This window comes from Sus scrofa, chromosome 2 (genome assembly GCF_000003025.6).
Source record: "Sus scrofa isolate TJ Tabasco breed Duroc chromosome 2, Sscrofa11.1, whole genome shotgun sequence".
NCBI lineage: Eukaryota > Metazoa > Chordata > Mammalia > Artiodactyla > Suidae > Sus > Sus scrofa.
This window is the reverse complement of record NC_010444.4, coordinates 134,295,347-134,323,239: the sequence shown is the minus strand read 5'-3', so window position 1 is coordinate 134,323,239 and position 27,893 is coordinate 134,295,347. Positions and strand designations below refer to the sequence as shown.

The 27,893-nt window shown below is 43.4% G+C and overlaps 1 long non-coding RNA gene across 2 annotated transcripts; it reads left to right on the top strand.

Annotated features, from left to right (window-relative positions):
* Positions 1-24,267, top strand: LOC110259477. Of its 2 annotated transcripts, none has more exons than XR_002341897.1 (4): positions 1-1,099; positions 1,342-1,552; positions 16,877-17,142; positions 23,266-24,267. It is a non-coding gene; the product is annotated as an uncharacterized LOC110259477 (long non-coding RNA). The 2 variants fall into 2 exon arrangements; XR_002341898.1 differs by lacking the exon at positions 23,266-24,267 and adding an exon at positions 19,140-21,308.

The window sequence follows — 27,893 nt, the reverse complement described above, 5'->3', positions numbered from 1 at the left end:
TTCCCTATGCCACAGGTGTGGCCCTAAAAAGAGTAAAAAAAGAAAAAGAGAAAGAAAAAAAAAAAAAGAAAACAACTCTAGTGGCCAGACACTAAGCAGCTGCAGTGTGGCCTTCCTAGTTAGCTGTCAATTAGATGCCATTTACTTGTGCTAAACTCTCCCCTCAAGACTGAATGATGGTTTAATAGGGTGCTGGGTAGGATTTGACCTTATTGCCCTGGAAAAGAGGACACGCATCTAACTCTGTACCTCTCTGAGCCAAGAAATTACTGTTGGGACAGTAATTACTGTCTTGACCCTTCTGTCTTCCCACTGTTTGGTAGGGCAAGAATATATGGTTTCTTAGGGCCTAAGTGGAGACTCACAAGTTAGAAGGACTGGAACCCCAGTGAGGAAGGCCACCCGCCGGGCAAGGGGACCTCTGAGGAAGAGGTTGTAGGGTAACCACAGGGACTGGAGCAGGACTCAGAAGAGGTCAAGGAAAGTGTTCTCCGCTGATGAAGAGCTGTGACATAGGGAGGTCTTCCCGTTCCTGGGGGAATCCTGAAGGATGCATGCACATCCCCAGGGGGAACCCACTGGCCACAGAGAGCCTCACATCCAGACAGACCCAGGCTGAAAAGCCCCAGCAGAGAAGAGGATAGCAGCAGTGCCTTCCATGTAAGGGGCCAGGGTCTCATTCCTTCCTCCTCAGCCCAGGACACCCAGCCCTGGGGAGGGGAAGAAATGTGTGTCAGGTTGACTCTAAGCAGCACTGATTTTCTCTTATATCCCAAAGGAGCAGGGAGCCCTCCTCCAGGAAGGTGACCAGCATCAGGAAGGGGCACAGTTGAAGGAGGTGATCAGAAAAAAACACAAGTGGTGTTTTCTGTGCGTGCCCTGCCTTGTGGCGGTCTTTCCATAGCCGCTCGCAGTTACTGAGCATCCTAAGCCCAGCTGCTGAGGCCCCCCCTTCACTCAAAGCCAGTCATTTCCCCACATTCGCCTCCCCCATTCAAGCGCCCCAGCCAAGTCCTTCTGCACAAGAGCTGTTAGAGGTCTGTATGGTTCCACTGCTGCAAACGTGGGAAGTAGTTCACCGCGAGGCTGAGAGAGGAAGGTATGGATACATTTTCACGGCACATTTTCTGTCCCTGATTCACTAGTATCTTCTTCTCTGGCTTTTTGGGAGCTTAAGCTTTTTAGGTCCGTGGACAGTTGCCCTCGCTATGCTGTGCTTGCCTGGTGGGTCCTATACCTCCCCCCTCTGCTCTGTACATAGGACTCTGCATTTGGTTTCTTACCTTTAGGGTGAAACGCTTGCTCAATTCTTATGTCTCCCTTGTGACCTGGGTCTCACAGGTTTGCAGAAGACTTTTTTCAACTTTTTCAAATTTAACTACTGAGTCACATTCCTGTCATTCCACTGAATGTGCCTACCACTCCCTGAGGCTGGCGTGAGTTTAGAAGGCTTCTGGCTGGGAGCACCACACTTCGTTTCTGCCCAGATGGACATGTCAACAGGGCCATGGGGTCAAGGACAACAGGTGGGAAGCAGATCTCTCTGGCCTTGGTGAGTTGTAATTGTACTGGCTTCTCTAACGGTTGTTTTTTTAACTGAAATTGCCTTCAAAACATCTTGTCTTCGTACACCAATGCTCATGCATGTGTCTTAGTCTGTATGGGCTGCTTTAACAAAATACCATAGACAGGGCAGCTAAGAAACAACAGAAATGTATTTTTCACAGTTCTGGAGGCCGGAAAGTCCAAGATCAACATGCTGGCAGATTTGTTGTCTAATGAGGGGCTCTCTCTTGCTTCATAGCTGGCTGTCTTTTCACTCTAACCTCACATGGAAGAAGAGGCAAGGGAGTTCTCCAGGGTCTCTTTTGTAAGCTCACTAATCCCATTCATGTAGTCTATGTCCTCACAACCTAACTACCTCCCAGAGGCTCAGATAGCATCCCTTTGGGGATTAGATTTCAACATAATAATTTTAGAAGGAAAAAAACATTCAGTCTATAGTAGCAGCATTATTCAACATAGCCAAAAGGTGGAAACAACTCAAATGTCTATCAACAGATGAAAGGATATAAACATAATATGATAAATACATACAGTGGAATATTATTCAGCCCTAAACAGGGAGCAAATTCTGACACATGTTACATGAATGAAGCTTGAAGACGTGTGCTAAGTGAAATAAACCAGACACAAAAGGACAAATATTGCAGTCTGCTTATGTGAAGTACTTCAAGTAATGAAATTCACAGAGACAGAATGTAGAATGATGATTGCCAGGGCCTGGAGTGGGTGGAGTATGAGGAGTTATCCTTTAATAGGTACAGAGTTTCAGTTTGGAAAGACGGAAAAAGTTCTGGAGATGGGTGGTGGTGATGGTTGCACAACAATATGAATGCGCCTAGTATCACTGAACTGTACACTTAAAATGGTAAATTTTATGTCATCCATATTTCACTACCTAAAAATCTATCCTGGATGTTTTCTCAATTAACATGGGGCTCTTCTTGAGGTTTCCCATTGCCCAGATCTCTCAGTGTAGTGACAGGGCCCTCAGAGCACCAGTCTCAGGGTTCTGTCCATCCTGATCACTGATGGAGATCAGCCTGGGCATCCTTGATGCCTCACTGCCTGGTGAATGACTCTTCATCTTGACACTTAGTTCATGGTCACCTTTGCATGGCCCTCCAGGCTTCTCACTCACCCAGAGGCAGTTCCTGCCCTCCTATATGGTTTGGTTACACCTGCCGTTTTCTCTGTTTGTGAGAGCTTGTAAACCCGGCCCAGAGGTTTCTGTGGTAAGCCATGTCAGCTTCCTCCCTGTGCCCAGGAGGCCTAGGTGGGGGAGAGGGGACTAGACTTCGAGTTCTGGGAGAATAAACATCCTGGGCTCAGACACCAGGCAGTCAGGGTAGCAAGCAGGTGGAGGCACCACGTGAAGATGGCTCAAGTGATTAGAGACCTATTGCTCTCGGCAGAATCTGCCACACCCCCGGCTACGTGCTTTTGACCTTTTGGGAAGGTCAGCTGAGTACATTTAGATGTGCCATGGAGTTCGCTCAAGGTGGAAGGAAAAGAGGCTGGTGGAAAAGGAAATGAATGGTTCTACCATCTTGCCAAATTCTCTTCATTCTATAAGTTTTTCTAATTCTCTTTGGTTTTCCAGTCTTATAAAAATTTAACCAATCTGATAGACATAAATAATATTTTACTTATTATTTAAATTTGGTTTAAATTTGCCTTGTGCTGGTTACCAATGAAGTTGAGGACTTTTTCATATGTTTAGCAACTATTTGGATTTCCTGTAATGTAAAGCGTCAACCTTTTACTCTGGGATTGTCTGCAACTTTATTTGTGGGATTTCTTCAAACATTCTGTAAACTAGTCCTCTATGGATTATATATGGTGCATATATCTTCTCCCACTCAATTTTGTTATCTTGTCACTCCATGGTATCTTTTGAAGAACCACAGTTCTTCATTTTAATGTAGTCAGATCTTGTCTTTATTAGTAGTGCATTCTGAATCTTATTTAGCAGTTCCTTCCTTCCGTACCTCAAGGCCATTAGGTTTTCTCATAAGCTACATAAAATCTTTATAGTTTTGCTTTTCACATTGATATGTTTAGTTGACCTGAGATTATATGAGGTAGGGCTCTGATTTGTTTCCATACTAATATTCATTTGTCCCAGCGACAGAGTTTGAGAAGGCTGTCCTTTCCCTCTTAAATTGTGTTATTATCACTATTGTATTTCAAGATTCATTTATACGTGGGTTTGGGTCTCTTACTTCGCTCTCTGGTCTATTCCATTGGTCTCTTTATCTCTTTTTGAACCAATATTATACTATCTTAAATTCTATAACTCATCTTTATTATAACATGCAGTACATCTGGTAGAGCAAATTCTCCTACCTTGCCCTTTTTCTTCAAGAATGTCTTGGCTATTTTTTACCCACATCAATTTTAAATCAGCTTGTCAATTTCTCCCCCAACCCACTCCACCTCCTCAAAATGTTGGGAGTTCGGGATTGCATTACTTCTCTAAATCAATTCAAGCAAAATTGTATCCTTTAAAATATTAAAACATAATCCATGAACATAATGAATCCATTATTTATTTATTTATTTTTGTCTTTTTTTTTTAGGGCTGCACCCATGGCATTTGGAGGTTCCCAGGCTAGGGGTCTAATGAAGCTATTGCTGCCGGCCTGTGCCAGAGCCACAGCAACGCCAGATCCGAGCCACATCTGCGACCTACACCACAGCTCACAGCAATGCCAGATCCTTAACCCAATGAGCAAGGCCAGAACCCATAACCTCATGGTTCCTAATCGGATTTGTTTCCGCTGTGCCACAACGGGAACTCCCTTTTTTTATTTTAGTGTCTCAATGAAGTTTAAAATTTTCTCAGTGGAGAACTTTTACATCTTTTCTTAGATTTATTTCTAGGAAGTTGTATTTCAGTGTAATATTAATAATGGTATCTTTTTAAAAAATTCATATTGTTTTCTAGTATGGAGAATTATAATTGATTTTATAGATTGATTTTATATCTAGCAAATTGATAAACTCTGTTATCAATGTTAAAACTTTACTTATAGATCTTTTTGGAATATATATATATATACACACACACACACACAAGTATACCATCTGTGAATAATGACATTTTGCTTCTACTTTTCTTATTTTTATATCTTTTCTTTCCTTTTCTTTCTTTACTATTCAGGCTATGACATCCAGTACAGTGTTTTTTTGTTTGTTTGTTTTTTATTTTATTTTCTCACTGTACAGCAAGGGGATCAAGTTATCCTTACATGTATACATTACAATTACATTTTTTCCCCCACCCTTTCTTCTGTTGCAACATGAGTATCTAGACAAAGTTCTCAATGCTACTCAGCAGGATCTCCTTGTAAATCTATTCTAAGTTGTGTCTGATAACCCCAAGCTCCCAATCCCTCCCACTCCCACCCTCTCCCATCAGGCATCCACAAGTCTTTTCTCTAAATCCATGATTTTCTTTTCTGAGGAGATGTTCATCTGTGCTGGATATTAGATTCCAGTTATAAGTGATATCATATGGTATTTGTCTTTGTCTTTCTGGCTCATTTCACTCAGTATGAGATTCTATAGTTCCATCCATGTTGCTGCACATGGCATTATGTTGTTCTTTTTTATGGCTGAGTAGTATTCCATTGTATATATATACCACATCTTCCTCATCCAATCATCTGTTGATGGACATTTGGGTTGTTTCCATGTCCTGGCTATTGTGAATAGTGCTGCAATGAACATGTGGGTGCATGTGTCTCTTTTAAGTAGAGTTTTGTCCGGATAGATGCCCAAGAGTGGGATTGTGGGGTCATATGGAAGTTCTATGTATAGATTTCTAAGGTATCTCCAAACTGTTCTCCATAGTGGCTGTACCAGTTGACATTCCCACCAACAGTGCAGGAGGGTTCACTTTTCTCCACAGCCCCTCCAGCACTTGTTATTTGTGGATTTATTAATGATGGCCATTCTGACTGGTGTGAGGTCGGTACAGTGTTAAATAGCAATAGCGATATCATGCATCCTTGTCTTGTTACAGATCTCAAATGGAAATATTTAATCGTTTTACGATTAAGTATGTTGTTTCCTCTAAGTATATTGCCCATATCCTTTATCAGATTAAGAAGTGCCCCTCTATTCCTAGGTTTACTGAGAGTTTTTAAAATAATGAGTGGATGTTGATTGTATGCAGATGACATGATACTATACCTAGAGAATCCTAAAGAGTCTATCAGAAAACTGTTAGAGCTCATCAATGAGTTTGGCAAAGTCGCAGGATACAAAATTAATACCCAGAAATCAACTGCATTTCTATATACTAACAATGAAAGAGCAGAAAGAGAAATTAGGGAAGCAATCCCGTTTACCATCACATCAAAACAATAAAATACTTAGCAATAAACCTACCTAAAGAGACAAAAGACCTGTACTCTGAAAACTCTAAGACCCTGATAAAAGAAATCAGAGATGACACAAACAGATGGAAAGACATACTATGCTCTTGGATCGAAAGAGTCAGTATTATCAAAATGACTGTACTATGCAAGGCAATCTACAGATTCAATACAATCCCTATCAAATTACCAAGGACATTTTTCACAGAACTCGAACAAAATATTTTAAAGTTTGTTTGGAGGCACAAAAGACCCACAATAGCCAAAGACATCCTGAAAAAGAAAAATAGAGCTGGAGGAATCAGGCTCCCTGACTTCAGACTACACTAAAAAGCTACAGTCCTCAAAACCATATGGTACTGGCACCAAAGACAGAAATACAGATCAGTGGAACAGGATAGAAAGCCCAGAACTAAACCCATGTACCTACAGTCAACTAATCTGTGACAAAGAAGGCCAGAATATACAATGGAGAAAAGACAGCCTGTTCAATAAGTGGTGCTTGGAAAACTGGACAGCCACATGTAAAAGAATTAAATTAGAACACTCCCTAACACCATACACAAAAATAAACTCAAAATGGATTAAAGACCTAGATATAAGACCAGACACAATAAAGCTCTTAGAGGAAAACATAGGCCAAATGCTCTCCGACATAAACAACAGCAACATCTTCTCAGATCCACCTCTTAGAGTAATAACAATAAAAACAAAAATAAACAAATGGGACTTCATTAAACTTAAAAGTTTCTGCACAGCAAGGGAAACCCTAAACAAAATGAAAAGACAACCCACAGAATGGGAGAACATATTTGCAAGTGAAGCAACTGACAAGGGATTCATCTCCAAAATTTATAAACACCTTCTGTAGCTCACTACCGAAAAAACGACCAACCCCTTCAAAAAATGGGCAGAAGATTCTAAATAGACAATTCTCCAAAGAAGACATACAGATGGCCAAAAAACACATGAAAGAATGTTCAACATCACTCATCATTAGAGAAATGCAAATCAAAACCACTATGGGGTACCACCTTACACCAGCCAGAATGGCCATCATCAAAAAGTCTACAAACAGTTAAGTGCTGGAGAAGGTGGGGAGAAAAGGGAACTCTATTATGCTGTTGGTGGGAGTGTAAATTGGTGCAACCATTGTGGAAAGCAGTATGGAGATTCCTCAGAAAACTAAACATAGAACTACCATTTGATCCACAGTCCCACTGCTGGGCATATATCCAGAGAAAACCATGACTTGAAAAGACACATGTTCTCCATTGTTCATTGTAGCACTATATGCAATAACCAAGACATGGAAACAACCTAAATGCCCATCGACAGAGGAGTGGATCCAGAAGATGTGGTACATATACACAATAGAATATTACTCAGCCATTAAAACGAATGAAATACCAGCACTTTTAGCAACATGGATGGACCTAGAAATTATCATGCCAAGTGAAGTCAGTCAGATGGTGAGACACCAACATCGAATGCTATCCCTTACATGTGGAATCTAAAAAAAGGACACAATGAGCTTCTTCGCAGAACAGATACTGACTCACAGACTTTGAAAAACTTATGGTTTCCAAATGAGACAGGTTGCGGGTGTGGGAGAATGCGCTGAGGGTTTGGGATAGAAATGCTCTAAAATTTGGTTGTGATGATCATTGTACAACAATAAATGTAATAAAATTCACTGAGTAATAAAAAATAATGAATGGATATTGATTGTATCAAATTTTTTCATACATATTGAGATGATCATATGCGTTTTCTTCTTTAATCTCTTAATGTGGTGAATCACATTAATTTATGTTTAGAGTTAAAATAATCTGTATTCCAGATAAACCAAACATGAAGCTACTCTTACTATTTTTATATATTGCTAATTTGTGTGTCCTAATATTTTTAGGATTTTTGCATCTGTGTTTACGAGTGAAATTTAGGAAACGTGTATCCTGATTTGCCTGTGACAACCCCAGTTAACACTTATTATCTAATATCATCATTAATAGCATTTCTTTCACTCTCAAAAGTGCTCTGATTTCAATGATAAAGCATATGATCATTCTAGTGAGAATAGCTGTGATCTTACCATCATACTCTCTGTCGTTTTGATATCACGCAGTGTTTCCTCATTTTATATTTTCTGAAAGAGTTTGTATAAGGTTGGAATTACATCTTCCTTGAATACCTGAAAGAATTCCCTGTTGAGCTCATTTGGGGGGTTAAAATTTTCTTACTGAATCCATCATTTTATAGGATATAGGCTTATTCATGTTTTCTATTTCCCCTTGCGTCAATTTTGAGGTTTTAATTTTATACTAATTTGTTGATTTTTAGATTTTTAACAGATGGCTTTTCAAATTATGCTATCTTTTTAATGTATGCAACGTCAGTAGCACAGGTCCTAAAGTTGGTTATTAATTCTTCTCTCTACTTTTAATATTATTTTACTAGAGGTTTGTTCGTTGTTTCAGACTTAAAAAAAAAAAAACCAGCTTTGAGCTTTTTGAACCTTTCTAGCATATGTTCATTCCTATTTCATTACTGTTCACGCTGTATTTTTTCATTTTATACAGTTTTTTGGGTTTATTTTGCTATTCTTTGTCAAATTTCTTGACATGGATGCTTAATTTGTTACTTTCCACTCTTTTCTCTTTTCTAATATACGTACTTAAGGCTCTAAACCAAATAATTTTTCTGTAAAAGACCAAATAGTAAATATATTTGGCTTGACAGATCCCTCTCAAAACTACTCACTTCTGCCACTGTAGCACAAAATTATCAACAAGCAATAAATAACAAATGGAAGTAATAGGGTTCCAATAAAAAACTTTGTTTACAAAATAAGGCTGTGGCCTGGATTTGTCCTGTGGGCTGGATTTTGCCCACCCCTGTTCTAAACTTTGTTCTAAGTACTACTTAACCAGCATCTCACAAATTTTGATAAGATATTGTTTTGTATTTTGCTATTCAGTTCAGGTATTTTCTCTTGCTCGCTCTCTCTCTCTCTCTCTTTTAAAGGCTGTACCCATGGCATATGGAGATTCCCAGGCTAGGGGTCAAATCAGAGCTGTGGCCACTGGGTACACCACAGCCACAGCAATTTGGGATCCAAGTCTCGTCTGCAATCTATACCACAGCTCACAGCAATGCCGGATCCTTAACCCCCTGAGGGAGGCCAGGGATTGAGCCTGCATTCTCATGGATGCTAGACAGATTCTTTTCTGCTGAGCCATGATGAGAACTCCTTCAAATATTTTCTTATTTCCATTTTGACTTCTTTGGTGTGTGGGCTATTTTTGAAGTACACTTCTTAATATCCAAGCATTTGGGGATTTCTGGTTTTCTTTTTTTTTTCCTACTAATTTTTTCTTAATTATTTTGTGGTCAGAGAATATGCTGTAAATCATTGCTGCTCAATAGAAATGTAATGCAAGCCACATATATAATGGAAAATTATCTTATAGCCACATTAAAAAAAATAAAAAGAGAAGTTCCCGTTGTGGCTCAGTGGTTAACGAATCCCACTAGGAACCATGAGGTTGTGGGTTCAATCCCTGGCCTCACTCAGTGGGTTAAGAATCCGGCATTGCCGTGAGCTGTGGTGTAGGCTGCAGACGTGGCTCAGACCTGGTGTTGCTGTGGCTCTGGCATAGGTGGGGCTACAGCTCCCATTATACCCCTAGCCTGCGAACCTCCATGTGCGACAGGAGCGGCCCTAGAAAAGGCAAAAAGACAAAAAAAAAAAAAAGCAGAAATTAATTTTAATAATGTGTTATATCTAACTTCATATATCCAAAATAGTATCTTTTCAACATGTAGTCAGTATAAAAATAATGCCAGAGTTCCAGTTGTGGTTCAGAGGTAACGAACCCGACTAATATCCATGAGGACGCAGGTTTGATCCCTGGCCTCGCTCAGTGGGTTAAGGATCAGCATTGCCACGAGCTGTGGTGTGGTCACAGACACAGCTCAGATCCGGTGTTGCTGTGGCTGTCACAAAGGCCAGCAGCTGCAGCTTCAATTCAACCCCTAGCCTGGGAACTTCCATATGCCACAAGCACGACCCTAAAAAAGCAAAAAATAAATAAATAAATAAAAGTGTTTATTTTACACATGCAGCACATCATAATTGACTAGCCATATTTCAAGTCCTCAGCATGTGCCTAGTGGTTATCATATTGGATAGTGTAGCTCTAGATGATGTTACCTTTGGAAATCTGTTGACTGACTTTATGATAGTAAATTTTTATATATTTTCCATGTATATTTGAAAAGATTCTGTACTCCTTAGTTATTGGATAAAGTATTTTATACAAAATGCATTCATCAAAATTTGGTCAGGACATTTTCTCACTGTGTTGTTCAAATCTCTGTATCCTTACACAATTTTTGAAATTTTTGTAATGTTATTCTGTCACAGAGTGGTGTGTGAAAATATTCCACTATGATTATGAATTTGTCTAATTATCCTGATAGTTCTGTCGCTTTTTCTTTGTATATTTTGAAGTTATGCATGTAATATTTATTGTATCTTCTTGAATTGCACAGTTCATTGCTATAAAGTGACAATGAATTTTACAGATCCTGTTGTTTCTAAAAGGATGTTTGTCTTATAGTCAATTTTGTCTTACCTCACACTTCACTTTTTCTTTTTTTCGTCTCTCTGTCTTTTTAGGGTCACACCTGCGGCATATGCTAGGTTCCCAGGCTAGGGGTCTAATCAGAGCTTTTGCTGCCGGCCACAGCCACAGCCAAAGCCACGCCATGTTTTGGACAGTTCTGATTTCATACCTTAATATTTTGTGGTGTTGCTTAGAAAATTGCAGAATTTGGGAATCCACAGGTGAAAATTTGTGGGTGATACCCTAAAAATAGTTCATGGGCCCAGGAACTCTGTGGCATTTATATTTAGGAGATAATATGGGCCTGGGATTGAAGAAAGATGCTGGGATGAAAGGCCAAAGAGGGGGAAAACAGATTTCATGGATCATCATCTCAAAAGGAAAAATTTTAGCAGCTACCTACTAGGAAATGCATGGTATATCTTTCTCCAGTCTTTTGCTTTCACCTTCTCTTACACTTTATATTTATTATTTATTCATTTATTTATTTTGTCTTTTTGCCCTTTCTAGGCCAGCTTCCCACGGCATATGGAGGTTCCCAGGCTAGAGGTCTAATCGAAGCTGTAGCCGCCAGCCTACACCAGAGCCACAGCAACTCGGGATCCGAGCCACGTCTGCGACCTATACCACAGCTCACAGCAACAGTGGATCCTTAACCCACTGAGCAAGGCCAGGGATTGAACCCGCAAATTCATGGTTCCTAGTCGAATTTGTTAACCACTGTGCCAGGATGGGAACTCCAATTTATTTATTTATCTTTTTAGGGCCACACCCATGGCATATGGAAGTTCCCAGGCTAGGGGTTGAATTGGAGATGTAGCCTCTGGCCTATGCCACAGCCAACATGGTTTCCAAGCCGCATCTATCACCTAAACCACAGTTCACCACAATGCCAAATCTTTAACCCACTGAGTGAGGCCAGGGATTGAACCTGCATCCTTGTGGATACTCTTCTGTTTCATTAACCTCTGAGCCATGAGGGGAATTCCTCACCTTCTCTTATGTTTTATATATGACTCTCCTTTTGCTTTTTAATCCCATCAAACAGTGTTTAACTTTTACTGGAATGTTTTGTTTTTAATTTGAATGTAATTATCATATTTTGGATGAATTTTATCATCTTATATGTGACTTTCATTTTTCCTGCCTATTCTACTTTATTTTTTTTTCACTTTTGTTCTTTTAGATTAGTCCTTTTTTTAAAAAAAAAATGTTTTTTTCTCTTCTAGTAGTTTGAAGACCTCTAGCCAAACCAAACAAAGGAGTAGGAGTTCCCATCATGGTTCAGTGGTAATGAGCCCAACTAGTATCCATGAGGATGCAGGTTTGATCTCAGGCCCTGCTCAATGGTTAGGGGATCTGGCATTGCCATGAGCTGTGGTGTAGATCAGAAGCATGCCCCCGATCCCACACAGCTATGGCTGTGGCGTAGGCCTGGCAGCTGCAGCTCTGATTCCACCCGTAGCCCGAGAACTTCCATATGCTGTGGGGGCCACCGCAAAAGCAAAAAAAAAAAAAAAAAGAGAGAGAGAGAGAGTACCCTTCTACACTGAGATCCCTTAAACCCCTTTGTCCAAACCTAAGGAGAGGACAGAACATTTGTTCCCTGAACCCCAAACACTCCCTCCCACCAGGCAAGGAAACCTTGGTTGAGTTGGCACTCCCAACTCAGTATTTATTGAGTCACCTCTCCCACCAGGCAAGAGGCCTGGCCCTAAAGCATCTTGCATTTGTTCCCTCTGTCCTGCATCCCTAAAGAGCCTGAGCTTTTACAAGTCAAAAGCCTTTTTTCTATTTCTGAGATAACGTCTCCCATGGAAGTCCTGTGTACTTCATATTCTGCTGTGAGAATTGGAACATTGAAGAAGGCTTGTAAGCCCAGAGAGTTTAACGGGGAACTGCAGCTGGCTTAATATTTCCCATTGTTCTCCTTTTATGTAATTGCCATCAGGTCTTCTTTCCTTGGCTTCTTGGAAAATAAGGAAGTTAATAAGGAAAACAAGGTTCCAGGGACCACAAGTGACAAGGAAGGGGACTGAGGTCTGAGGGACAGTTCTGTTTGCTGCCTAGACTTCTCTCCTTTTTTTCTTCTCCAGTGTCTTCTGTGAGCCCACTCCCCAAGAAAGTTGCCCTAGAAAGGGCATTCCTAAAGGCTGTGTTCCAGGTGAAGAACATAGGCATTCAGTTTTAGGGGGCACCTGCCCCAGGATCTCACTGTTTCAGAATCCTTAGCCTGTTATAGCAGCCACACTGCAGCTCATAACTTCCTAGGGCCAGGCCTCCCTGTTATCTGCCTTACAGCCCCTTGTAGTCTTTATAACATGTACCTCTGCCTCCACCTGCCCCCAAAATAAGCCTTCCTTGGGCTTAGTCTTGAAACTCTACCACTTGGACCAGGACCGCACCATCACCCAGCTCCCTTGGAACAGAGGCCGTCTCCCCTTAGATGCTCCGTAAGGAGATCAAACTCACCCCATTATGAACCAGATCATTGTCTAACAGCTTAGCCTTCTCTTCTCACAGTGTTTCTCATCCCTGTGACTGTCACTACCTTCCACTCAGACACCCAAGCCTGGTGGTCTTCCTCACCTCCACATTGCCCACTCACCTCACCTCTCCCTTCAAGCAGCCCTCAATCCTGAAAGGGAGACTCTTCCCGGCTCTGTCCCCCGTCCCCACCCCCATGGCCTCTCTCCTGATGTCCCCTACAGCCTCTTTTTTTGCCTTTTTTTTTTTTTTTTTTTTTTTTAGGACCACACCTGCGGCATATGGAGGTTCCCAGGCTAGGGATCAAATCGGAGCTGCAGCTGCCAGGCTACACCACAGCCACAGCAACGCAAGATCCGACCTGCATCTGCAACCTACACCACAGCTCACCACAGCAATGGATCCTTAACCCACTGAGCAAGGCCAGGGATCAAACCTGTGTCCTCATGGATACTAGTTGGGTTTATTAACCACCGAGCCACGATGGGAACTTCAAATTTGTTTTCTATGTCTGTGAGTCTATTTCAGTTTTGTAAATAAATTCACTTGTATCATTTTTTAAAATTTTATTTTAGGCCACACCCATGGCATATGGAAGCTCCTGGACCAGGTATGGAATCCAAGCCACAGCTGAAACAATGCTAGATCCTGTAACCCACTGTGCCAGGCCAGGGATCATTCTCATGCCTCCATGGCCACCGGAACTGCTGCAGTCAGATTCTTAGCCTACTGTGCTATGGTGGGAACTCCTGTAGCATTTTTTTAGATTCCACATATAAATGATATCATGTAATGTTTGTCTTTCTCTGACCAACTTATTTCATTTAATATGATAATCTTTCAGTCCATCCATGTTTCTGCAAATGAATGCTTTCCATTTTATTGCTGCATAGTGCTCCATTGTGTTCACAATTTGTTTAATGATTTAGCTAGCAATGAAATGTGAGATGTTTTCAGTTTAGGAGCTACTCCACCTAAAGCTGCTACCGCTGAAGCACAAGCCCTTATACTTTGATTTCTCTTAGGTAAATTCCTTCAGTGATTTTTATTTTTAGAAAATTCTCTCCCATTGAATGAGAAGATATGTATTTTTTCTTCTGGTTTCTTTTTGTTTTATTTTTTAATATTTCATTTTAATCAGCTTTGTTGTGTAGCATGGGGTAGGGATTTTAAATGGCTTTTTTTCCCCCAAAAGTGGCCATTTTCCCCATCACCATTTAATAAAGACTTGGTTCCTTTCTCCTTGATTTATAATGTGTAATTCCCCTTCCCACTGTAGTTCCAGGAATTGGGACAATTGCAGGAAATGCCCTTTTCCCCACACATCCAGGCCCCGACAGTATCCCTCAATTATTTCTGCATATCCCCATAGCATATCCTGTGGTCACATGCAACTCATGCTCACGATGCCCACAAACTTGCTCGGATTGTTAGAATCACTCACACCCAAGTTCAGCTCCCCCCTGATGATTGGCAGCCTATTTGGGCAGTATCTGTTCTATTCATGCAGTGATCTGGACATGACAGAGTGGGCAGACAAGAGTGACCCACAGTGAGGATGGCAAAGTCACCTCATGTGACCTCCCTGTTAGCCCTAACCACTTCCTTCCTGCTCTGCTTTGGCAGAATGAGGCTGGAAAGTATCTTAGTTATAGACAATGGGAGCCTTGAATGCCAGGCCAAGGCTTTTATTTGTTTTTGTCTTTTTGTTTTTACTTTTAAGGGCCTCACCCGTGGCATATGGAGGTTCCCAGGCTAGGGGTCAAACAGGAACTACAGCTGCTGGCCTACACCCCAGCCACAGCAACACCAGATCCGAGCCACATCTGAGACCTACACCACAGCTCATGGCAATGCCAGATCCCCAATACCCTGAGCTAGGCCAGGGATTGAACCTGCATCTTCATGGATGCTAGTTGGATTTGTTCCCCTGCACCACAACGGCAACCCCTGGCCAAGATTTTTAATTTACTGATGTCTACTCTGTGTACAATCCTATGCTGAGTGCTGGGGATATAGAGATTTCTTATCTTTAGGCCTTGCCTTCAAGGAGCTCATGAACAAGTATAAACACTACTATGGTTCATTTTTCTTTTTTTTTTGGTCTTTTTGTCTTTGTTGTTGTTGTTGTTGTTGCTATTTCTTGGGCCGCTCCCGCAGCATATGGAGGTTCCCAGGCTAGGGGTCGAATCGGAGCTGTAGCCACCGGCCTACGCCAGAGCCACAGCAACGAGGGATCCAAGCCGCGTCTGCAACCTACACCACAGCTCACGGCAACGCCGGATCGTTAACCCCTGAGCAAGGGCAGGGACCAAACCCGCAACCTCATGGTTCCTAGTCAGATTCGTTAACCACTGCGCCACGACGGGAACTCCTATGGTTCATTTTTCATTCACTCATTCCACTCATATGGATTGATCACCCTTTAAATGTCAGACACTGTTCTAAGGGCTTAGAATACATAAGTAAACAAAAGAGCCAAAGATCCCTGGGCTTAGGAAGCTTGTCAGGGAGAAAGACAATATAACCATAGGTCCTAATAAAAGTATATGGTATATTAGAAGGTGATAAATGCTTTGGAAAAAGTAGATCAGAGTAAGGGATTTGTAATGGTGAGAATAGGAGGGAAGGATAACCATTTTAAACATGGCGGCCAAGGTGGCCTTTGGGGAGCGTGGTGGCAGCCTCCTGGAGAGCACGGTGTGGTGCTGGGGCTCTGAGAGCAGAGAGAGGTGCCTCCACCCAGCCAGGGGCTTGATGGAGGACTTCTAGGAAGATGGTCCTCTGACCAGACTCTGTGAAGGATAAGATGGGAAGTCGGCCGACAGTAGGGAAGATAGCTGGAAAAAGTGTTCCAAGCAGAGAAAGCAGGCTGGACAGCATCCCAGAAGTGACAGAGAAAGTGGCTCTGTGGAGCATCACAGACCAGTCACTCTGGCTGGAGGGCAGAGGGGTGTGAGGGGAAGGTGTCCATCCCGGGGCCAGTGAGAGCTTGAGTGAAGATCAGAGCCCAGGGATGGCAGATGGGAGGTGGCTTCCCAGTACCTGCCTCTGTGCCTCTTGCTTAGCAGAGCACAGATTTTTTTTTTTTTTCCAGAGCATGGAGCTGGAGTGGCGCAGAGCTCTGCTCCAGCTGTGCTGAGCACAGGTCTGCCCAGCGCTATCTGGCCCCTCAGAGCCAGAGATACGCCTCCCCAAGAAATCAAGCAGGCTTCCATTAAGCATGCCCTGCTCATAGCTCACCCACCTTGGGAAAGGTGGGGGTGGTGGCAGTGTTCCTAGCCCTGGGTCTCTGGCAGGGGAGCCGCTGAGACTGTAACTGTGGCTTCTGATCTCAGAAGGAGGCAGGAAGCTGTGGCCAAGGCCCCATCGACATTTGCACATTGAAAAGGAGAAAGGAAGTGTGTGCCAGGAAACGTGAGCATCAGCCCCTCCCTGGCCTGAGCCTGTGTGGCCTCAGTCCAGCAGAGTCTGGATCTGACCTGAGACCTTGCGATGGCAGCAGTGCCGACTGTGTTCCCGATGTCACTGCCTGCCCTTGGAGCAACGGTGGTCAAAGTGGTCAGTGATGACAGCGACTCTGGGCCCCAGAGGATGTGGAATCTGTGACCAGAGACCTCAGGGTGACAGGAGACCTCCCCCCACACACCCCACCTCAAGGTCTCTCCAGCCTGGGGCTTCCCATGACTGCAGCCGCAAAGGTTTCTCAGGCCCCTTTTCTCTGACGCTTTTTCCATAGAACAGCTAGGAAGTGTGAACCACTGTCTGGAGCCCTGGTCTCTGAAAGCCTCGTAGATTCTCCCTTCACAGGCCTTCTCGTCTGCTACCACACCCCCGCTCTGCCCAGAAGAAGCCTGACAAAGGACCCAGGGCTTCCATTGCACTCGGGTACCGCATCCCACATTAGTAAGACCTCATCCGCCTTCTGCTCCTATGATGGCCACAAGCATTGCAGAAATTCACACCCTCTCTAATGCGGCGAATGTTAGGTCTTAGGATACAACAGTGAACCAGACCAGGCCTGCCGTCATGGAGAGGGAAAGAAACAGACCGAGAAGTGAACACATACAAACAAGGTAATTTCAGACAATGATAAGCATTATTAATAAGATAAAACAAGAGTTCCCATTGTGGCACAGTGGAAACGAATCTGACTAGGAACCATAAGGTTGCGGGTTTGATCTCTGGTTTCGTTCAGTGGGTTAAGGATCTGGCATGGCTGTGGCTGTGGCATAGGCTGGCAGCTACAGCTCTGATTCGACCCCTAGCCTGGGAACCTCCATATGCTGTGGGTACAGCCCTAAAAAGCAAAAAAAATAAAAAATAAGAAAATAAGATAAAACAAGGCAACTCTGATGGAATTTGACTGGGCAAACACCGTGCCATTGGGTCCTCAGGCAAGACCTCCTGAGGAGGGGATATCTGAGTTCAGACCTGAGTGACAAGACAGAACCGGCCATAAGAAGAAGAGGGGTACAGAAGAGCAGAGCCGAGGGCCCCCATGGGAGCGCAGGGAGCCTCTGAGGAGAGGAGACCAGTGTGGTTGGGGAGGGGACCGTGGAAGGGGATGAGTCAGAGACGGAGGCAGGGCCGGATTCTGTGTAGCTTGAAAGGACTGAGTAAGGACTCTTTATTCTCTTCCAAGTTGGAGGATTTAAAAGCAAGCTAGTGGGGAGTTCCTGTTGTGGCTCAGTGGTTAATGAATCCGACAAAGAACGATGAGGTTGTGGGTTCGATCCCTGGCATTGCTCAGTAGGTTAAGGATCCAGCATTGCTGTGAGCTGTGGTGTAGTTTGCAGGTGCGGCTTAGATCCCGTGTTGCTGTGGCTCTGGTGTAGGCCAGCGGCTACAGCTCCGATTCGACCCCTAGCCTGGGAACCTCCATATGCCACGGGAGCGGTCCTAGAAATGGCAAAAAGACAAAAAAATAAAATAAAAAAAAAATAAAAGCAAGCTAGTGGGAGTTTCCTTCTTGGGTCAGTGGTTAACAAACTTGACTAGGACCCATGAGGATTCAGGTTCGATCCCTGGCTTCACTCAGTGGGTTAAGGATCCTGTGTTGCCATGAGTTGTGATGTAAGTCACAGATGTGGCTTGGATCCCATGTTGCAGTGGCTCTGGCATAGGCCTGCAGCTGTAGCTCTGATTCGACCCCTAGCCTGGGAACTTCCATATACCAAGAGTGCGACCCTAAAAAAAGCAAAATAAATAGATAAATAAATAAAAGCAGGCAAATGAGGTGATCTAACTTAGGTTTTTCAAAGATTTGCCTGGCTTCTGTGCAAGAGCAAATAGCAAAAGAAAATGAGCAGGAGAGGATGGACCCTCCCTATGTTTTGAAAGCAGAACAGAAAGAGTTGCTGCTGGGATGTGGGGTGTGAGAGCATGAAAGGAATAAGGGATGAGTCAGAGGCTTTTGGCCAAGCCACTCAATAGACTGGGATGCCATGAGCAGAAATGGGGAAAACCACAGGAAATCTGGTGGACAAGGTAGTAGGAATATTAAAATTCTACCTTTGGTCTCATACGGATCATGATGCTCCCATTGGCAAGGAACAGAAAGTGCAAGGAAAACTGGCCTAAATATCAAAGGAAATGTATTGACTCTGATAACTGAAAAGTCCAGAATTCAGGTATGGTTTGATCCATGGATCCTCAGCCTGGCTTCCCTCAGCCAGGCAGAATGCCTGTATTGTTTCAGTCCCAACACCCACCGGAAGGAGAAGCTTCTACTGCCCACCATTCAACAAAATTTCCAAACTTCTGTTCAATTCAATTGGACCAATTTAGATCACCAGTCACTGTGGCAAATGGGAATAGGGTTAAACTAATTGTCTTCACCAATCAGAGACCATCCCTGGAGCTGTGGGCAGAAGTGTCTGCTCACCAAGAGGGGGAGGAATAGAATGGATGCTGGGAAGGCAGCCCTAAGGTCCACAGAGCATGATTCATTAGAGATGCCACCAGATGTACAATGGGAGATGCCATGGGAGAGCTGCATGTAGCATTCCAAAGCTCAGGAGGGAGGTCAAACTGGGTAGTAAACACTTAGCTGTCGTTGCTATTCTTACAGCACGAGGCTCAGAAGAGGGTGTCCGAGGGGTAAAATGGAGATCCAAGGACTCATTCCTGGGGCATGCCAACATTGCCAGGAAGAACTACTCCTGAAGAGCAGCCAGCAAAGGGGAGAACAAAGGAGTAGCCAGTGAGGTGAAGGAAAGCCTGGAGAGTATGTAGTCATGGACTTAAGAGAGGAAAATGTTTTCTTTCACCTGAGTTGAAAGCTGATGAGCAAAAAAGCAAAATGAGAACAAAGTCATGGCTCCTGGATTTGGTCACATGGTGCTCATCAGTGAACTTGACAAGTGATGCCTTCGTGGACAGATTATGAGATGGGCAAGTGAAAGCGTGAGTACAGATGACTCTTGCAAGGAGTTTGGCTGCCAATGAGGGAGGAAAAAAGTATGACATCTGGAAGGGATATGGAATCAGGTAAACCTTACACCCTTGTGGCTGGATCCAGTGCCTGTGTGATCCACAGTTGTAGTCCAAGGGGAACAGCCAGACCATAGAGTTTTTTCTTTGTTCTGGGGTGAACTTTGACCTGGAGCAGCTCTGGGCTAGGAGCCCATCTTGCCCACTTGGTGCCAGAGCATGCAGCTTACCGTGATGTAACTGCCCGCATCTGCCTCTCCTCAGCAGCCCAGGCGGGCCCAAGGATGAGCAGAGCAGAACAGAGGACTGAACTTCATTTGCTGTGGCACTGGCACAGAGGGAAGGACCTGGGCACTGAAAAAAGAGATAAGGAGTTGGGAGGGCTGCACCGCAGTGGATTTGAGGCTGGACAGGAATGAAAGTGAAGGATGAGGGATAGTAGAGTACCAGCAGCCAGCATGGTGGGAAGAAGAGCATGCGTGCTGGACAGTCGTAAGGCCATGTTTGTGGAGGATGTGAAAGAGTAAGGGCAATGGAAGGGAAGAACCAGGTCACAGAAGTGATTGACTTGAAGCGGAGGGCAGGAACAGGGTCCCAAAGGACCAGGTCATCCTGGAAACTGCCCCAGGATGATGCTGGTACCTGGACTGGGAGAAGCCCTATAAGCTGGTCTGTGCCATCGCATGTGTCATGATAATGTTTTGAAATACTAACCTCCGTCTGAGCTGTGTTGTTTCTTAGCTCATGCTACAAAGAGAAAATCCCAAACTCCAGCCCAAAGCTCTTTCCAGACCCGTGAAAGAAGCCACGTGAGGGATGGTCAACATTCACCGACCATCATGGGCAAGATCTATCCATGGCTGACTCTGGGACCTCTAGCTGGGCTGACTCTTGGGAAAAGAGACTTGGCTTGGATTTGGCTGGACTTATGTCATGGAGGTGGCAGGGGGATGTCTATAACAGCTCAGGGGGTGGAAAGGATCTTGGCCATCCATTCCCTGGACACTAGAAGGGAGCCCCAAAATGACAACACGTGATAAGTAAAAGTGAACGAGTGATCAGCTAATGAGTGATCAATACTGAAACCCAATTTCCAAAAATGCAGCAGCAGAGGTTCGAGGAAAAGAAAAAAAAGAAAGAAAGAAAGCCAGATTAGGAAGGATTGAGTCAAATCAGCGAGTAACCTCTCTATCGCTTCAGGGGAGGCCTGGCCATGAGAGCACCTTGACTCATGGGAAAAACACTGTAATCAGGATCAATATGATTTTGCGGGGGAGGGATTAGAGAAAGACCTATAAGATGTTCCTTTGCCTGGACTTTTCTTTCCTCCCACTGCTCATCCTGTGTTATCTGGATTCACACCCACTTTTGCTCTCATGGCCCTTTCCCAGCGTCCCCTCACCTCCATCCTCAGAGCAGCCAGCCCACCGCTACCCAGCCTGTCTTCATCTACCGCCACCTCCTACGCACGTCCCGCTCCCATTCTTTGAAAAAAGATCACTTTTTTTTTTCATTCTAGCTACAAATGTAATATATGTTCCTTACCAAAAATTTGGAAAAGTACCAAAAAGAATCTAAAAACCATCCTCGGTCTCAAACTCAGAGGCAGTCACCTTCTCTTGACAAATCAGTTTGTGTCCTTTCTGATTCCCTTCCAACCACATCTTTTTTTTTTTTTTTTTTAGTTTGCACCATGCTTACGTCGCAATTTATAAATTTTGTAATGGAATGTAGATTTTTACAAGAATAAGAGTGTTATCTATTTTGTTCACTGTTGTTCAGTAGCATGTGGTAACCACAATAAATATTTGTTGGAAGAATGGATTTTATAACTTGTTTTCACTTAATGAGGTGTAACCATTTTCTTACATTATTATATATTTTCTTATGCCGTTATTTCTATTTTTTGGCTATGCCCACAGCACATGGAAGTTCCTGGACCAGGGATTGAACCCAAGCCGCAGCAGAGACAATGCCAAATCCTTAACTGCTAGGCCACCAGGGAACTCCCTTATGCCATTATTTTTAATGGCTGCATGGTATTTTATCCTATGTGTATACTATATATATATTTTAAATGTATATATATATTTTTTTAGCCCTGCACCTGCGAACATGGAAGATTCCAGGATAGGAATCAAATCAGAGCTGTAGCTGCCAGCCTACACCACAGCCACAGCAACACCAGATCTGAGATGCATCTGCAGCCTACACTGTAGCTTACGGCAGTGTCAGATCCTTAGCCCACTGAGACAGGCCAGGGATTGAACCTGCGTCCCCACAGATACTAGTTGGGTTCGTTACTGCTGAGCCATAACGGCAACTTCTACAATAAATTTTTAATCTAAACCACTATTGTTAGATACTGAGGTTGCCTTGAATTTTTTTATACTGTAGGTAATATTATGTTGAACATCTTTGAATATTCATTTGTAGCTATTTCAGCACATTTTTTCCAGAAAATAAATTCCTAGAAGTGGAATTGCTAGATTGAACGTGCTTACTTAAAATTTATATACATTTGCATGTTTGCCCTCCCACCTCAAAAGACTGATCTAAACCCATGGCCTCAACCCTTTTCAATGGGTTATTATCATGTTTTAAACTTTGTTAATTGATAGAAAACATGTACCTTATTTTTACTGTTTTTCTTTGATTACTTAGAAGATTAGCTAATTTTTATGTTTACAAGTCATTTGTATTTTTTTCTCTTCTGTATTGATTAGTCATCTTCTTGCCCCTTATATCTTTTGGAATGTATTTTTTTCTAATTGATTTGTAGGAGTGCCTCATATAATTAAAATTTTTGAGTTCCAAAATTTAAAGGATTTCAGAGCATATTTTTGTTTAGTGCTTGAGTTTTCTAATCAATTTATGTACTTCTGTGCCATGTATTTATTTCTCCTATTATTCATTATATTTTTTATTGTGGCATTTTAATTTTTAGTATTATTTTACTCTCAAGAATGTCTCTTTGCCAGTATTTAAATTTAAACCCATTTTGTTAAGTTTATAAATAAGACTTCATTAAATATAAATGTGATTTTTGGGAGAATTGACATCTTTGTAATATTTACTATTTTATTTTATTTTTTAGGCTTTACCCGTGGCATACAGAAATTCCTGGCAGGGATAGAACCCACACCACAGCAATGACCCAAGCCGTAACAGTGACAACACTGGATGCTGAACCCACTGAGTCACAGGGAACTTAATATTTAGTATTTTAATCATCTCTTCATTCACCGGAGTCTATAAAATTTTATAGTGTTCTTTATCTACGTCCTGAACATATCTTATTTCTAGTTATTTTCTTTTTTGTTGTTGCTTTTGTGAATGAATTTTTTTTTTTTTTGTCTTTTTAGGGCTGCACCTGTGGCATATGGAGGTTCCCAGGCTAGGGGTCGAATTGGAGCTGTAGCTGTCAGCCTACACCAGAGCCACAGCAACGTGAGATCCAAGCCAAGTCTGCAACCTATACCACAGCTCATGGCAATGCCAGATCCTTAACCCACTGAGCGAGGCCAGGGATCGAACCCACGTCCTCATGGATACTCATCAGGTTTGTTAACTGCTGAGCCACGATGGGAACTCCTAAAATATTTTTCCTGTATGTTTTCTTTTACATTAATTGTCATATTTAGTAAATATTCAACCACCTACAGACACCCTGTTTAGTATAAAAGTTTTTAGTTGCTTTTCTTGGAGTTTCTACCATCCAGGTGCTCACTGGGGTCTTTTCTCTTTCTTCCATCTATGGGCAGAGGCAGAGCTGCATTTGAGTGCAGATCAGCATGGACTCCTGTCCTCAGAGGAATTCGAGTCGTCTTCCCCCACTGGGATTGTTGGTGCTTGTCTTGTGCAGATGAGATGAGTCTGATCTGGATGCCTTGATGTCCAGGGGGAGACAGGAGAATCCTCCCAGCCAGGGAATCACTGAGGAGCAAAAACCAGGTGGAGCAGAGAGCACGTGGAGCGAGCTGTGGTTAGTAATGACTGGAGGTTCCGCAGAACCTGGCCTTGCGCCTTTGGAACTCGCTGGAGGCCCTGAATTCCTGCTCTGGCAGGAGGATCTGCTCTTGAGGAACAAGATGATGGGGCTAGAAGGGCCCAGGGAGGAAGAGGAGCTGCAAGTTTATGTGTTGTGGGGCAGGGTCTGCGGAAGGGGGGCCAGAGGGAGCAGAGGACCTGTCTGAAATGAAGACCTGTCTGTCAAACTGCTTCTTCCTTCAGGTGCCACTGTCTGCCCTCAGGCTAAGGACGTCCTTCCCAGCCTTGCTAAGGGCCTGGTTTAGAGGTCCGTCCTCCCCACACCCAAAAAGCCCATGCTGACTCGGCACAAAGAATGCTGTCCCAGGGGGCAAATTGTTTCCAATGCTCCACCTAAACAGGTTCTGTTGGTTCTTACAACTGCTTCATGATGTCCCTTTCATTCGAAAATCCTCCAGCACCCGTCTTGTATTGATTGTCTCCTGAATGCTGGTGACGGTGACGGAGCACATACACTGTGTCCCTCACGAGTGGAGGAGGTGGTGGGTGTTGCGAGTCTCCTGGATGGAAAGGGCAGCCCTGAGGGTTTCAGTCTGGTGCCCCCCGCCCCCGCCCCCAAATCGCCTCCCTCACATCTTACCCCGCCTTCTCCTGGAATTCACCCTATGAAACGGTCCTCTCTTCACTGTTCATTTGGCCCAGCATGTCCATTCTAGGTGTTTTGGCATTCTATTACCTTTTCCTTGTTTGAGAACATTTATTCTATAGATTAAAAATATTTTCTTGGAGTTCCAGTCATGGCTCAGCAGTTAACCTACCCCACTAGTATCAACGAGGATGTGGGTTCAATCCCTGGCCTCATTCAGTGGGTTAAGGATCTGGCGTTACTATGAGCTGTGGTGTAGTTGCAGACGCAGCTCGGATCTGGTGTTGCTGTGGCCGTGGTATAGGCTCATAGCTGTAGCTCTGATTTGACCCCTAGCCTGGGAACTTCCAATATGCTGCCGGTAGAGCCCTAAAAAGACACACACACAAAAAAAATTTTTTTTTTTATTTTGAGTAGGTTGGAGTTGCACAGCACACATCTGGAGGATGCAGTGGTATTTTGGGTGGATTCCCTGCTATGTGTCATCATTGAGATTCGTGGCTGGCCTGGGTGTTTCCCCTAGGTACAGGGGATATTCTCTTTCCTTCTCTTCAGGGTTTGCCTCCACACAAACCACAGTGAGGCTTTAATAGCTTCAGGGATGACAGTTAAGACCTTCGGTTACTGGGGTTACTGGGTTATACTTCTCACCCCACCTTTTCCCACTAAAAAGTAGATTAGGGAGTTCCTGTCATGGCTCAGTGGTTAACAAACCTGCCTAGTATCCATGAGGACACAGGTTCGATTCCTGGCCTCAATCAGTGGGTCGGTGACCCGGCATTGCCGTGCACTGTGGTATAGGTGGAAGACCCAGCTCAGATCCTGAGTTGCTCTGCCTGTGGCATAAGCTGGCAGCTGTAGCTCCGCTTCAACCCCTAGGCTGGGAACTTCCATGTGCCATGGGTGTGGCCCTAAAAAGCCAAAGCCAAAAAAAAAAAAAAAAAAAAAAAAAAGATTAGTAGGCCTGTCCCTACACTATTTAAGGGGTCTTGTTCTTTGCTGTCCTGGACTTCAGAGATCTTCCTCCTCCTCTGCACTACAGGGTAGAATATGAACTCATCATGTAATTGCACCTGGATGAGGCTCAACAAAATTTTAGGTGCTGCCCTGACTGTTCCATACCAGCCTGGCCCCCTGGAGACAGACTATTTTATTTTAGAGGAAATTGAAGTTACACATTTAGCCATTGGTTAAGATATTATTTAGAATTCTTGTGTCTATATTTACATGGGATATTGGCCTATTTTTAGGTATTTAAAAACCTTGTATCATATCAAGTTTTGGGATTCTGTCTATATTTACCTCATAAATTGAGTTGGATGACAAATAATGTTTATATATGGTTTCAAATACTTTGCATAATACAGGGATTATGTCTTCAAATTTAAAACACAAACTTCTCCTTCAGGGGTAACGGATGCACATTAGACAGGGAATCAGAATGTCCATGTTTTGGTTTGGGCTTGGTTTTCATTTTCTGTGTGACCTCCAGCAAGTCCTTGCCCCTCCATGGGCCTCTCTGGGGTTAGGGAGGATGGGACAGATACGTTGAGCTCCACTTAGCTGGTCTTTCTGGGTAGTCAGCCACTGGCCCTTGGGTTGTTTCTTTTGGCAGGCCTCTTCTGCACCTTTCTGGCACCTTTTAGCAGATTTCTAGCCAGTAGTCCCCCCCTCTGCTCCCCCCTTCAAGTGCTTTGTGTTGGGCTCTTGTTTCTCTCTGGCCCTGAGGGTGCCCTTCCAAAACACTGTTTTTGTTATCTGTGAATCCAAGCTCATGTGAGCAGTATCTTGGGCATTGATTTTTTTTTTTTTTTTTTGATTCCCTGAAATAAGGTCTGAGCCTGGGAAGCAGCCCAATTGCCTCCACGGAATGTTCCATCCTTTTCTGAAAATTTACTTCTCCTTTGACATCCCAGCTTCCCAGCACCAGCCTCTCCCGGAGAGCTCCTCCTCCCATCACCCCTAAAAAGGTCTGCCTCTGCCCTCCTCCTCCTCCTTCTCTGTAACGTCTTCCTGGGCTAATGTGAGCGACTCTTAAGGTTCCTCGTGGCCACCTCCAGCCCTGACCTCTCTCCCCAGTCAGCTCCATGTGGATTCCTACTGGTCGCCAGAGAAGGGGAGGACTGGGCAGATGCCAAGAGACCGTAGGGAAGGAGGTGAGGAGTCCAGTAGCAATGACCCTCTGCTCACACCTTGCAGTTCATGCCATGTGGGAGGTGACATCATCTGATTTCTGCCATGATCTTCCTATGGCATGCTTCTCCCTCTCCAGCACCCCAACCCTTTCTGAACCTACATCACAGCCACAGAGAGAGCTCCGGAAATGCTTCTTCTTAGAATAGATTTTCCTTGTTACAAAAGTGTCTATTCATTGTGGAAAATTTGGAAAATACAGGTAAATTCAAAGAAGGAAAAAAAAAAAACCCACTCAGTGATAACCACTATTAACCATTGTTTCATTTTTTCCATGAATATATAAATGATTTTAAACATAATTGGAATCATACTGAATATACTCTTTTATAAGCTGCATTTTTCAACTGGCCACAAGCCACAGACATCTCTCTGTGTCATTGTGCAGTCTTCTGCATCATCGTTTTTAATGGGCAGTGGAGCATATGCCAGCCTATAGATGTACAAAAATGAATTCTGCTTTATGATTAGACTTTTGAGTAGTTTCCAACCTAGCACTATTGTAAATAATGTTGCAAGATAGTCTCCGTGGACAAATAATTCCTGTTTTCTTTTTTCTTTTTTTCCTTTGTGTTAATTCCTAAGCTAACCCTGCTGGTGGTAGTCAAAGACTGAGAATTTTTTGAGGTGTGTGCTGTGCCTTGCCAAGCTGCCTTTCAAAAGGGGTTTGCAGGAGTCAGACTCTTAGATGACCACACTTTCTGCTGATCTTTATCCTGCTTTTATGGTTGAGATCATCTTGCTTGGCCAATCAGCTAAGCTGTCTAGGTGGGAGGAGCTTCCAGATGAGTTAGGTGGGGCTTATGGAAGGCTGACCCTCTCTCCTCTCAAAGGGATCAGCACCCCAGTGACCTGGCTGGGAGAGGGGACCCCATCTTAGTCTTTGGAAGAAGGAGATAGAAAAACAGGTGGTGACATTTAGGCAGTAGCTTTACATTTCACCTGAGTGGGCAGAGAGGCAGAAAAGTGCAGCATTTCTTTCTGGAATTGCCTGCCTGTGTCCTTTGCTTTTTTGTCTTCTTCTTGATTTAAGTTACATGTCAAACTCTTTTTCTATTGCCTGTGTTATAAATAGTTTTTGCAAGTTTTCTATTTCTCTTTTAGATTTTTTAAATTGTGGTTTTTAACATGCAGACATTTAAAATTTACATGTAGTCAGAACTTGACATCTACCAGTCTTTTTCTTTTGTGGTTTCTTCCTTCTTTGATGTGCTGAAAAAGATTTTCCCTAGATGGTAAAAATGTTCATCTATATTTTCTTCAAAATGTTTTGTTTGCTTCTCTTTCAAAGTCTTAAAAGTATGGTTTGTTTTCCATCAGTCCTGATCTGATGGACACATGCATAGGTGTCTCATCAAAAATCAGTGCTGGTGGGCTTGATCAGCCATGTGAACTCAGGACATATTCCAAGGGCTTCATCTTTGTCTTTCTGGAGCCCTCTTGTTTAAGTGAACTTTTTATTTTTTTTTAATTTTTTTTAAGGCTGCACCCATGGAAGTTCCCAGGCTAGGGCTCAAATTGGAGCTACAACTGCCAACCTACACCACAGACACGGCAATGCCA